The 11,876-nt window shown below is 36.7% G+C and overlaps 1 long non-coding RNA gene across 2 annotated transcripts; it reads right to left on the bottom strand.

Moving 5' to 3' along the window:
- Window positions 1–5,825: 5,825 nt before the first annotated feature.
- LOC141375447 (uncharacterized) lies at window positions 5,826–10,810 on the bottom strand. Of its 2 annotated transcripts, none has more exons than XR_012383505.1 (2): window positions 10,653–10,810; window positions 5,826–7,982 (listed from the first exon to the last, which is right to left on the bottom strand). It is a non-coding gene; the product is annotated as an uncharacterized lncRNA (long non-coding RNA). The 2 variants fall into 2 exon arrangements; XR_012383506.1 differs by having other exon boundaries at window positions 5,826–7,947.
- Window positions 10,811–11,876: the final 1,066 nt, after the last annotated feature.

Below are 11,876 nucleotides of genomic sequence, written 5' to 3'. Positions count from 1 at the left end.
GATAAAATGACAGTTTTTAAGGGTTTTGGGGAGACAACTTAATTGCGTTATGTTCAGTTCGTTAAATTTGTAAAAACTAACAAATAACTTACAGTAATTCCTTTGTGACACCCCAAACAAATTGATTATATAAACAATAATCAATATTGTCAATAAACAGGCTGGATAAACAATAAAACAAAGCAACAGTCAAAACACAGCTAGACAAGGCACAAGAAAACTTTTCATAGCTGCTTCTAAAATGGTACACTATGCACTCATGCACTTTGTACTTATGCACTTACACACTCAAGAGCATAGTGACTGTAGTGTCAACCCAAATGTAGCACTAATGTTTTTTTACTAAGCGGAAATTCAAAAAGTTTTTCTGATGACATTTGAGTGTTGCTAAATCAGTGAAATAATGACCAAACTATCAAATAATACCTGCCCTGATTCACCATCGGGAGGCCCCATAATCACTCTTGTGGAAGAATTTTGCTTACACCATCCAAAATAAATGAAGTAATTCAACATGTGCGCCCGAAGGCTCCGCCCCTTCTGCTACTTTAGCAAAGCTGTTGTCGTTGAGTGTATCTCAATGATAGAGTCTATCATTGTGTGCCCGAGTTTTCAGTGTGAACGCACTACTTACTCTCTTTATACTACAAAATGGCGTAGAATATTGCATAAGTATGCGATTTGGGATGCAGCTAATGTTACAGTTTTGACAGATAATTGAAAGTGACCTCACACTTTAAGTTGATATATAAACAAAACCTGAGAAAATCACTGATTTATGCCAAATGTCCTTCTGTCAGGAGGTGGAGCTATGACTGTGACTTAATATTGGCATGTAGATGTCCTCAGGAGTGGAATCTGATCGAACGTGAATTTTCAGGCAGATAGTAATTTCTCCTCCATAGTGATACATTGAACTTTGTCAGTCCACCATAGTCACGCCCTTTAAAACTTTAGATCAGGGGTGTCCAAACATGATGATCTTCAAGAAACTTTTTTGTAGGTTTTAGCATGTTTGATGTGTGTGCCAATTTTCGCATGTGTGTGTAAATCGTAGATCAGGCATTAGTCCGTCAAAAGTGCATAAGTGGCTCTGTAGATTTATTTTGCCACACCCACTTAAGAGACCTATAACAAATGTAAATTTTCACCACGTTACGTGTGCAAAGTTTTGTGAGTTTTCGAGCATGTTTGGACCCACAAAATTGTGATTCATTCTAGAAAAGAAGAAGAAACGGAGCAATTCCAATAGGGCCTCTGCACCTTACTAACACATTCTATGTGTTTGTGTGTTGTATATATGGTCCATGTAATCAGTCTTTGAGCAGCTCCCAGCTGTGTGTGTGTAATCAAAGAAGTACCTGAAAAGGTGTGAGTGTGTGGTGCATGACAGGATTTGTAGTTTCCTTAGTGGTATATTTATAGTTCTCCAATGATCTGTATGGCCTAGATCACTGGCGATTCTGACAAATATACTGTAGGTGAATGGAATCAACAAAATTTGCAATAGTGTGTGAGTTTGTGTTTCCTAGCACTGGGGGTTCACAAGTGTACAATCAGTGATGGGTTGCATTATTGTGGAAGGGCATTCACCGCATACAACATGTCAGAGTTATTGGCAGTTCATTCCATTATGACGACCCCTAATAAATCAGGTGCTATGCCAAAGGAAAGTGAGTTAGATTAATTATGAGCCACTGATTATTAGTAAGGTTCATTGCCACCACAAGAATTATTTAAAGTAGTCTAATGTTAGGCCTTTTTCTTATACACATTGCAGCTCACATCCAGCATGGAGGAAAGAGCATCACCTGAAGCTTAATCTAGCAAAACAGAGCTTCTTGTCTTCCCTGGACCATCCAGCTGGGTATCAGGGGGGTATCAATTATACCTTCTAATTGAGTCAGGAATCATAGGGTTATCTTTGATGGCCAGTTGTCCTTTAAAGATCTCATAGCAAACAAACACAGCACGATAATGCAGATTTACACCACTACACAACATTAGACAGATAGGTCCTTCCTCAAGGCAGGCTGCATAAATTCTTGTCAAAGCACCTGCCACTTCTAGGCTGGACTATTACAATGTTCACTTGCATGACGAAACACCAAATATGCACTGTTAAATCTCTACTAATGATCCATATCACCCTACAGCCCAAGACCGGTTACTCACTGAAGCTAAGCAAAGCTAAGTCTGGCCAGTATCTGGATGGGATAACACATGGGAAAACTAGGTTGCTGGTGGAAGTGGTGTCAGTGAGGCCAGCAGGGGGTGCTCTCTGTGAGTCCTAATACCCCAATAAAGTGAAGGGGACGCTGTCAGTGAGCACCGTCTTTCGGATGAGGCGTAAAAAAGCGAGGTGCTGACTGTCTGTGGTCATTAAAAATCTCAAGCCGCTTCTCGTAAAGAGTAGGAGTGTAGTCCCAGTGTCCTGGCCAAATTCCCTTCATTGGGCTTTTACCCATCATGGCCCCCTGATCATCCCTATTTACCGAATCCACTGCCCCTATAGTTGGTGTTTGGTGAGTGCATTGGCGCTGTTGTCCTGTGGCTGCCTCCGCATCATTCAAGTGGATGCTGCACACTAGTGGTGAAGTGGAGAGACTCCCCTCATGATTGTAAAGCTCTTGGGTTTATGGCTATACACAGTAAATGAGCTATATAAATACACATTACATTACATACAAAAGCTTGTCTGGTCTTCAAAAAGCCCAAGAGTCACACTCTCTACTGGTTGAAGCTTACATCAAATTGAAATCAGTGATGCTTTTAGACAGAACAGCCAAAGGATCTGCACCTTCCTACCTCTACTTACATCTACAAGTCTGCAGCAGTCGTCAGTCTGTAAGAGAGCGCAACCTTGTGGTACCATTTCAGAAAGGCTCTGAATCACTTTCCAGAACTTTTTTTCATTTACTTACCCTCACTGGTAGAGCAAAATCCCAAATCTCTTGCAGACTGCTGAATCACTTGCAACATTAAAAATGCAGCTCTCCTTGGACACTTAACGATGTCCTTAAAAAAATGTTGTTTCTCATTCTTTTCTTAATCCTTCCATACTCTGACTTCTGTTTCTCCAACAATGTCAGACACTTTGTATTTAGTAGCATTTTATTAGTATTGCCTCTTAATGGTTGATGTTTGATGGCTTCTTCATTTGTAAGTCACTTTGAAAAAGAGTGTCAGCTAAATGACTAAATGTTAATGTAAATATATGTTGTAAATGCCCCTTTTTGCTTAGAAGCCAAAACAATGTTGTTTTGGTTTCTTCAAGTCCAAATGTGCTGCCTTGTCAGAAGAAGGCTATGCTTTACATTGGGTTTGTCAAACTTAGGTTACTAGAGGGATGGATCCCTGTAAAGTTTAGTTCCAACCCTGCTACACAACACTTACCTGTAGGTTTCAAACAATCCTGAAGAACTCAACTACTTTGATCAGGTGTTAATTAGGGTTAAAGCTAAATTGTGCAGAGTGGCAGCCCTCCAGGAACTGAGTTTGACACCAGTGCAATACAGCTTGTGAGCTGGTCACTCACACTGAGATATATGAGCAGTATCACACCCGTAACACTGCAATATGGCTGTATATCAGCATTGCTGATTTGTGCAAAGGAATGAGGCCATAGGCAAAGTGCCATAGTAAATCATAACACTGCTGATATACAGCCATATCACAGTTCTATGAGTGTGATATAGCGTTTATACACATTTCATGGTATAATTGTTTAAATAAAGATAAAATAGACCACAGAGTTTCAAAACTCATTTGTGTGAGGAACTTCTTACTCATCACACAGCGATTAGATTCAAGAACCAGAAAGACCTGTTGTATAACTTAAAATATGACAGTACTATTGGTTTCTCTTAAGCTGCACAACAGAAATTTGTTTAAATTACCCCAATTTAGCAAAGGGCCTAGGTCTGGCTTATGATAAATCTCTGGCCCACATGCATTAAAACCTTGTCAGTTTGAACTCTTGTAGTGCATCACAATACGCACACTTGTACACTATTCTATTCACTTTTTAAAGTGTAAATGGTGCTAAAGGACACTTTAAATGCCTGGATGATGCACTTATCTTCTATAAATGAACAAAAATTAATTGTGGAATGTTGAACAGCCCTTGTCTTCAAATTTCACATGTTAAACCACACAATGGGTGGCTTTCAGATGATAATACATTACTTTTTTTTTTTTTTTAATCTATTAGGTGGTTGAGTGTATAGTGCAAAAGTACATAGTGTATGACAGTATAATTTATGACACAATTCTGGTGTTTGTCTGCTTGCTTGCTAGGTCACAACTTGAAACATGTACACAGACCACCAGCTGTGTGGGGTATCTGCCAATTTTCCATCATGTCTTGCTTTTCCATGAAAACAATATCAATGCCTAAACAAGGAGCCTAAATGAATATGCTGTGATCAGGTGGTATAGCAGTTCTCTGAATATTTCCAGTTTGCAATTCGAGACCAGTATGATAATACACATATGAAGCAACAAGGGACTCACTGCACCTTCAACCCAATCTAATAGGTTGGTTGACCAAAAAAATAAATAAATAAAATGAAAAAATAATTGCAAAAAAGTAATAATAATAATAAAAAAAATCGCAAAAAAAAAAAGAACTGAAGAAAATTATTAAAAAATAATTAAAAATAAATCAAAAACTCAAGTGAAATGAAGTGACAAGCCATTTACAGGAAAAGGGGGGCAAACACTTTGGAAAACATGTTGACCATTGTCAGTCTCAAACTAAAAGTGTAAGATGTGGGAGCGATCCAAACTTAAAGAGTTATACTGTATGATAATTTAGTAGATCATATGATCAATCTAGACCAAACAGACACTGGCTTCTTTTTGTGTAAGACTTGTTTATCTTGTGAAAATGCACTTAAAATTAACTTTTTATCAACACTGCCACTCAGAAAGCATTCAAAATGAAAGAGAATATCTCTTGTTTGTCAGCTTTTGCTATTTATCACTTTTGTGCCCATGTGGTCTACAATATGAATATGAACATAGGAGCTCAATTAGCTCAAGGATAAACATTCAATCTTCTGTGCCCAAACATTTTGTTAATAGTGGCCATGAACTCAGTGATATTAAAAGGTTCTGGTATTTAGATATTGGCTAGTTCAAGGTGATTCTAACAAAAGACAGAGTGAGGCACAGTGGATCTAGTGATCTAGAATATGGAGTGTATACTGAATATCCAAAAGGATTAAATGAAGAACTAAAATTGTTGTGTTTATATTCTTATGATCTCCAAGTACCCCATTGTGATGTCTATTGTGTTTATAGAACAGATGCAATATTTATTATATAAATATAAATTTTAATTATATTTTGGAGAGTTAGCAGACTTTCTTTAGTTATTTTATTATTATACACTAATGCACAAACGTTTTTAGAAGGGGTTGAGCCCACTTGTACTTTTAGGGGGCACACTTTAACATACATCACAAACTATATAAATAATTATTCAAAGTCTTTTTATCATGCATCACTCTGCAGCCTAATAAAGACGATAATGAAATAACTTAAACTTCTAATAATATTCCATGTTAATTTATTGATGAGTAATTTTGTACTATAGGATAACACATTTTTAACATTCAAGTACATCGAGGCACATTTTGCACCTGTAAACTTTAACAGATGCAGTTGAAATTTTTTATTTTTTTTTTGCCATCCTGTTAATTTAAAATAACATTTTCTAAGTGATTTTTAGCAAACCAAGGAAATGTTTACAGTATTTCCTATAAAGCTAAAATAATAATCATAATAAGTGTAAGAAAAAATGATGATGACGAAGAAAATCTCAATGAAGATGTTTATTCAGCATAGCAGTCTCAAAATACATGGCAGTACCTTGGGTTCACCGGAGTCAGAATGAACCCTGAACATTCTTAAACTCAAACCTTTATACTGTTTTTGATGTTGCCTTTAGATGTTAATGAAGTTGCTCCTTGGCTGTTGACCCAGCTGTTCTCCCTATCTCTCCATGTTAATGCAGTTTCAACACCATTGATGAGATGGTTCTTTGTGCACCACACCCATCCCCATTCTACAATTGTTACCATTTGGTTGAGATGTAGTCACCTCAAACAATGCAGAGACAAGACCTTGTTGACTTCTCTTTTCTCTCATAAGTCAGCCCTTTTGGGAAATGAGCATCAATTCACCATTTAGAGTGGAAGTTGGGTCGAGGCAGACTCATTTCTTACAGTCCCCTCTCTGATGCTCTTTGGCCCAGAAAGAAGCATCACAACCACTCTTTCACACATTACACCTCCCTTCATGGGCAGGTGCCCAGTGGCGGTAAAGCCCTGGCTTAGGTTGTTCTTGGCTGGGCACCAAAGAATCTTACCCGTCTTGGGGTCATCACCTCATGCACACTGGTTATTGCTCCATCCAATTAGGCAAGTTGTCATAGTCTCTTCTTCAAATTTGGAACTATAAAATATAAGTAATTTCTTGGGTTTAGGACAGGAGCACATGAGAACCATGACATCTAATGTTCTACTGTATCAGTCTAAAAAGTACTACAGCCAAAAGCCAAAGGAGCAAGAACATCAATCAATAGAGAAAATTGTGTGTGTGTGTGTGAGTGTGTGCGTGCGTGCGTACTTGTGTGTCTGCATGCTTGTATGCAAGTATCGTTTCTTCTCGTTCATTTTCTTAGCATGTACATTTTTTTCATATGGACAACCATTGCATAGTATTGTCCATTTTTTGCAAGCATTGTTCTTTTTTTTCTCACTGTGTCTATTTTATCAGCGTACAAATCCTCATTAAAATCCAAGTGAAATCCACATTGAAAAATCACACCATAAAAACATTAAACATTGCATTAACTACACCACATGAACATTTACTACACAACAAGTATTTGTGAGTGCAAGCATTTCCCTTTTTTTCTTATTTTTTTTATGTGTCGACAGTGTTAACATCCTCATTAAAATCCACATTAAAATCAAACATTAGAATCATTAAACATTCATATTAACTACACCACATTCGCATCCACTAGATAACAAATGTACACTCCCTACACAACAAACATTTGTTTGTGAAAAGTTTCCTGTGTTTTTTTTTTTTTTTTAAACACATTGTGTCCACTTTTTTTCAGCATGGACATTTTTATCCAAGTGTGCATTCAAGGACAGTAACATATGCTCTACATTACCGTATGCAACCTTTTTTTTTTTTTTTTTTCCCAGTGTGGACATACTGATGACATCCACACTTTTGCATTTGTTGTACAGCAATATATAATCTATCTGTATGTATGTATGTATGTATGTATGTATGTATGTATGTATGTATGTATGTATGTATGTATGCATGTATGTATGCATGTATGTATGTATTCGTTTCTTCATATGTCAGTCTGTGGCCTTAGGCTTTTGGCCTTCAATGTGGGTCCGTATTTTTACCATTTGTTTTCATTAACTTCCAAGTTTCTAAAAATGGTTTTATCTTCTCTTTTTCTTATCCACTGTTCAGTCTCTTCCATCTGGACAACAAATCTCACTTGAAAAAGCAGTCACTGGTATTCCATTTGTGCTGTTCCAACTTTTCTGTGTCTCTGGGTTTCTAGAACTTCATCAGCATCCCAACATCTCTTGGTTCTTAATCTCATTGGCATCTCTTGGTTTCTTGATTATCTTCACCATCTCTGAGTTTCTAGATGTAATCTGGGTCTTGACAATTCTAATTGATGCTGGACCTGGAGCTTTGGATCTCTGTTTGGTTTCTGTGATCAAGGTTTTTTTGGTTTCTGGCTCTCATCCGGGCTTGAAAGTTCTGATCAATACTGGGCCTGGGGTTCTGGATCTCTCTGTTCTCTTGAAGAACCTTGTTCTTTGCATAATCTCCTCGTGGTCATACTGGCCTGTCTCACCCATGACTGGATCATCTTTCACCACACCTTTCAATCTGGAATGAGAATAAAAAGAAGAGGTTGCCCCCCCCTTTCCCACACAAGTATCTTCTCACATTAAAGCATCACACAGCAGTAATATTATTTTAAAAAAAAATAATTACATTAAAACATGTATCATAAATTACATTTAAACAATCAATATAATTTAAAATAATTTATTAGAAATTATACAGAATCACCCCCGTTTTGATAGTAAAAATATCTCTATAATATTGTACTATCATGAAACATTTTCTCCAATTCACATCAGCAGCTGCTTGAGACTGAGTTACAGTCATTTTCATGCAGGGATGTGTCTGAAAAGGTGTGAATGGGTCCTTCTTTCATTCCTTTCAACTCTTCCAGCTGGTTTTCTAGCCTGGCTATTTTCTTATGTAAATCTTTATAACTTGTCTTTCTTTTAACTGAAACATGACACTGTATTGCCTTGTGTCCCATAATTCCACATCTGAAACAAACAACTTCCTGGTCTTTCCTCATTTTCTCTAAACAATGTCTTGCTATGTGACCATTTTTTTTCACATGCATGACAAACAATGCTTTGAGATTTTGCACCCTTCCGGCAATTTCTCGCAATGTGACCAGCTTTTCCACATGCATAACAAAGAACAACACCCATTGAGTTCACACTTGTAAATTTCCTTGCTCTGTGATGGAAACCATTGGATGAGCTTGCATATTCTCTGCTTGCAAAGGCAGCAACACGATATCTCGCATCTTTCATTTGCCTCTGTGAATTTGCATTATTGTTGTAAAACTGTGTCATTTTACCAATGATTTCATCATAATCAGAGAGTGGTGTCACAAGCATTGTCACAGCAGAATGGGTGTGTGGGTCACATTTGTTGATCAAGGCAGACTTGAAACTGACGTCATCATAAGTAATATCAGGATTGCCACTAAATGTTTTAAACATCTCCAACAATCGTTCAGAAAATACTCTTGGGTGTTCCCCTCTCTTCATGTGTGTCTCAGATATTTTATCCCAGTTAACAGACATCACACCCAAGACTTCAAGCAGTGCCTGTTTCCTCTCTGACTTGTTTGCCGTTTTGTCTTTTACTTTCTGACCTAAAGCTCCAGACAAAGTTTCAGGTAGGCACATTCTTAGCAACACACATGCATCACCATCTGTATATTTGTACACCTCTGCATATTCCTCTAACCTCTTTAGGAAATCTAAAGGATCTTGTTCAGTAGGATCAAATTTTCCAATATTTGCGATCACAGCTTCTAGTTCATTTGGGTTAAACCCTCTAACCGTGTTATGGGTCGTTGATTCAACCCCTGCTTCAGTAATATGCATGGTGGTATTAGAGTGAACTGGTGCCATAGGAAATCTAACTGTACACTCTGAGCATTGACTTCTGACTGACTGAGAATCTCTCTCCCTTTTCTCATCATCTTCCTGAATGTCTGTCATTTCTGGAACTCTATTTGCATTTAATGTCTCACTTGTGTTATTCTCTGTTAGGCCATTCTTTATGAAGAAGTTACAAGTAGCCCTTGCTTCTTCCAAATTAATGTAGAATGTTTCTACAGATGATGCCAACAAGTCTTTATGAGTTTTCAGACGTGTTATCTCATTCTGCATTCTGATCTTCTCTTCTTTCCATAATGCTTCACTAGCCTGGTAATATTTTGAAGCATTTATCTCAATACTGAGTCTTTCATTTTCAGCTTCTAACTCCACTACTCTCTTTCTAGTTACCTTGTATGATGCAAGAACAGCTTGAAGTGCATTGGCAATTTTTCCTTTATTGTTCTTTGGCATTTTGGAAAAGTTTTCAAATTTAGAGATAGCCCATTCATATGGCTTATCTACGACTTTCTCTATACCATCAAAAATTCCAACTGTGCCATGCTTAGCAATGTATTTAACCATCATATCTTCCATTTTCACAATCTTGTTAAGTTCACTTGAGTAATTCAATAGATTTTAGTTCTTTACTGACTGAACAGTACCAAGTTATTTAATACTTGATACAATTATTCACTGCTCCTGTGCAAATGAATAATAACAAACAAAAAATTATGTCTGTACATCAGTGTCTATTGAACATAGACACTCTCCATCAGGCCTCAAATTCTACTCTCAAAACAATGTTTATCTGTATGTTATCAGATAAAACCAATCTGCATCAGTCCTTTGTGTTGTAATTTAAAAAACAAAACACTGCTACATTACATCAGGCAAAACCTCAAGAAAATGATCTTTAACAGTTCCAGACACCCTACCAAATATATTTTCTGTGACCACACTGCATCAAATCAATTCAGTTACTTTAGAATTTATAAAGAATTATGAAAACTTTATAAACCAGTTTCACTTATGCTAGAAACATATTTTTAGAAATTACTTTAGAAACAACATTTCCAATACAACTCTGCCACTAGAATCAACACAGTTCAGCACAGTTTCATTCACTTTAGAAACCTAAACTTCAGCCCTTTGCTTCAATTACTTTAGAAACAACAATTTAATACAATTCTGCTACCACACTACGTCGGGTTAATTCAGTTTAGTTAGAATCTTATACAAAATTGGCAGAATAGTACAGAATAGACTTAAGAACTCCTTCTGCTAAAACTGAACAATACAAATTCTCTTCTGTCTTAAATTTTCTTTTCTAGATTTTTTTAAAACGAGGGGGATTCCTAACAACAAACATTTAATAAGAAAACCTGCTTTACTTACCTTTCTCTCCTTTGTTGTTTTGGAAGTCCTCGCTGGATGACTCGCCAGTGTAAGAAAAAATGATGATGACGAAGAAAATCTCAATGAAGATGTTTATTCAGCATAGCAGTCTCAAAATACATGGCAGTACCTTGGGTTCACCGGAGTCAGAATGAACCCTGAACATTCTTAAACTCAAACCTTTATACTGTTTTTGATGTTGCCTTTAGATGTTAATGAAGTTGCTCCTTGGCTGTTGACCCAGCTGTTCTCCCTATCTCTCCATGTTAATGCAGTTTCAACACCATTGATGAGATGGTTCTTTGTGCACCACACCCATCCCCATTCTACAATTGTTACCATTTGGTTGAGATGTAGTCACCTCAAACAATGCAGAGACAAGACCTTGTTGACTTCTCTTTTCTCTCATAAGTCAGCCCTTTTGGGAAATGAGCATCAATTCACCATTTAGAGTGGAAGTTGGGTCGAGGCAGACTCATTTCTTACATAAGTCTTATTTATTATAGTTTGTTTTGAATAAAAGCAGTTTTTAATTTTATTAAAACAATTTTAAGGTCAGGTTTAATAGCCTCCCTATAAGAAATATTTAATGTATACTTTTTGATTGACTACACAACAAACCAGTTATACAATAACTTGACTAATTATTCTAACTTGCCTTGTTAACAGAGCTTAATTAAGTTTTAATAGCCCTTTAATCTGAATACAACTGTTTTGGAAAATAACTTGTAAAATATAATGCACTGACTGCACCATGGGAAAGACAAAATAGTAGTTATTAGAAATTAGTTAAACTATTATGTTTAAAAGTGTGTTGTAAAATATCATCTGCTTTAAGACTCGTGCTTTATGTCACTACTGAAAACAAATATGAATGAGGGCCAAACTAAACAAGTTGAGTATTACTTTTACATAAGCGTGACTGAAAACTATATTTGATCAATGTGTTACATCTGTTCTCCAGTACTTCTGTTCTGTTCTCCGACTGTCCTAACGAAAAACTACACTCAATTTCTAATTAATAATAGGCAACAGTATGCAAAGCCGAGGAATTCCTTTATTAAAAGTTTCAAACTTGCTATTGGAAACAAAAGTCAAACACAGGGGTGACCAACCCTGTTCCTGGAGATCTACCTCCCTACAGATTACAGTTTCAACACATATCAAACACACCTGCCTCTAATTATCTAATAAATTGGTACATGTGTGTTTGATCAGGGTTGA

This window comes from Danio rerio, chromosome 7, assembly GCF_049306965.1.
Source record: "Danio rerio strain Tuebingen ecotype United States chromosome 7, GRCz12tu, whole genome shotgun sequence".
NCBI lineage: Eukaryota > Metazoa > Chordata > Actinopteri > Cypriniformes > Danionidae > Danio > Danio rerio.
This window is presented reverse-complemented; position numbering and strand designations above follow the sequence as displayed.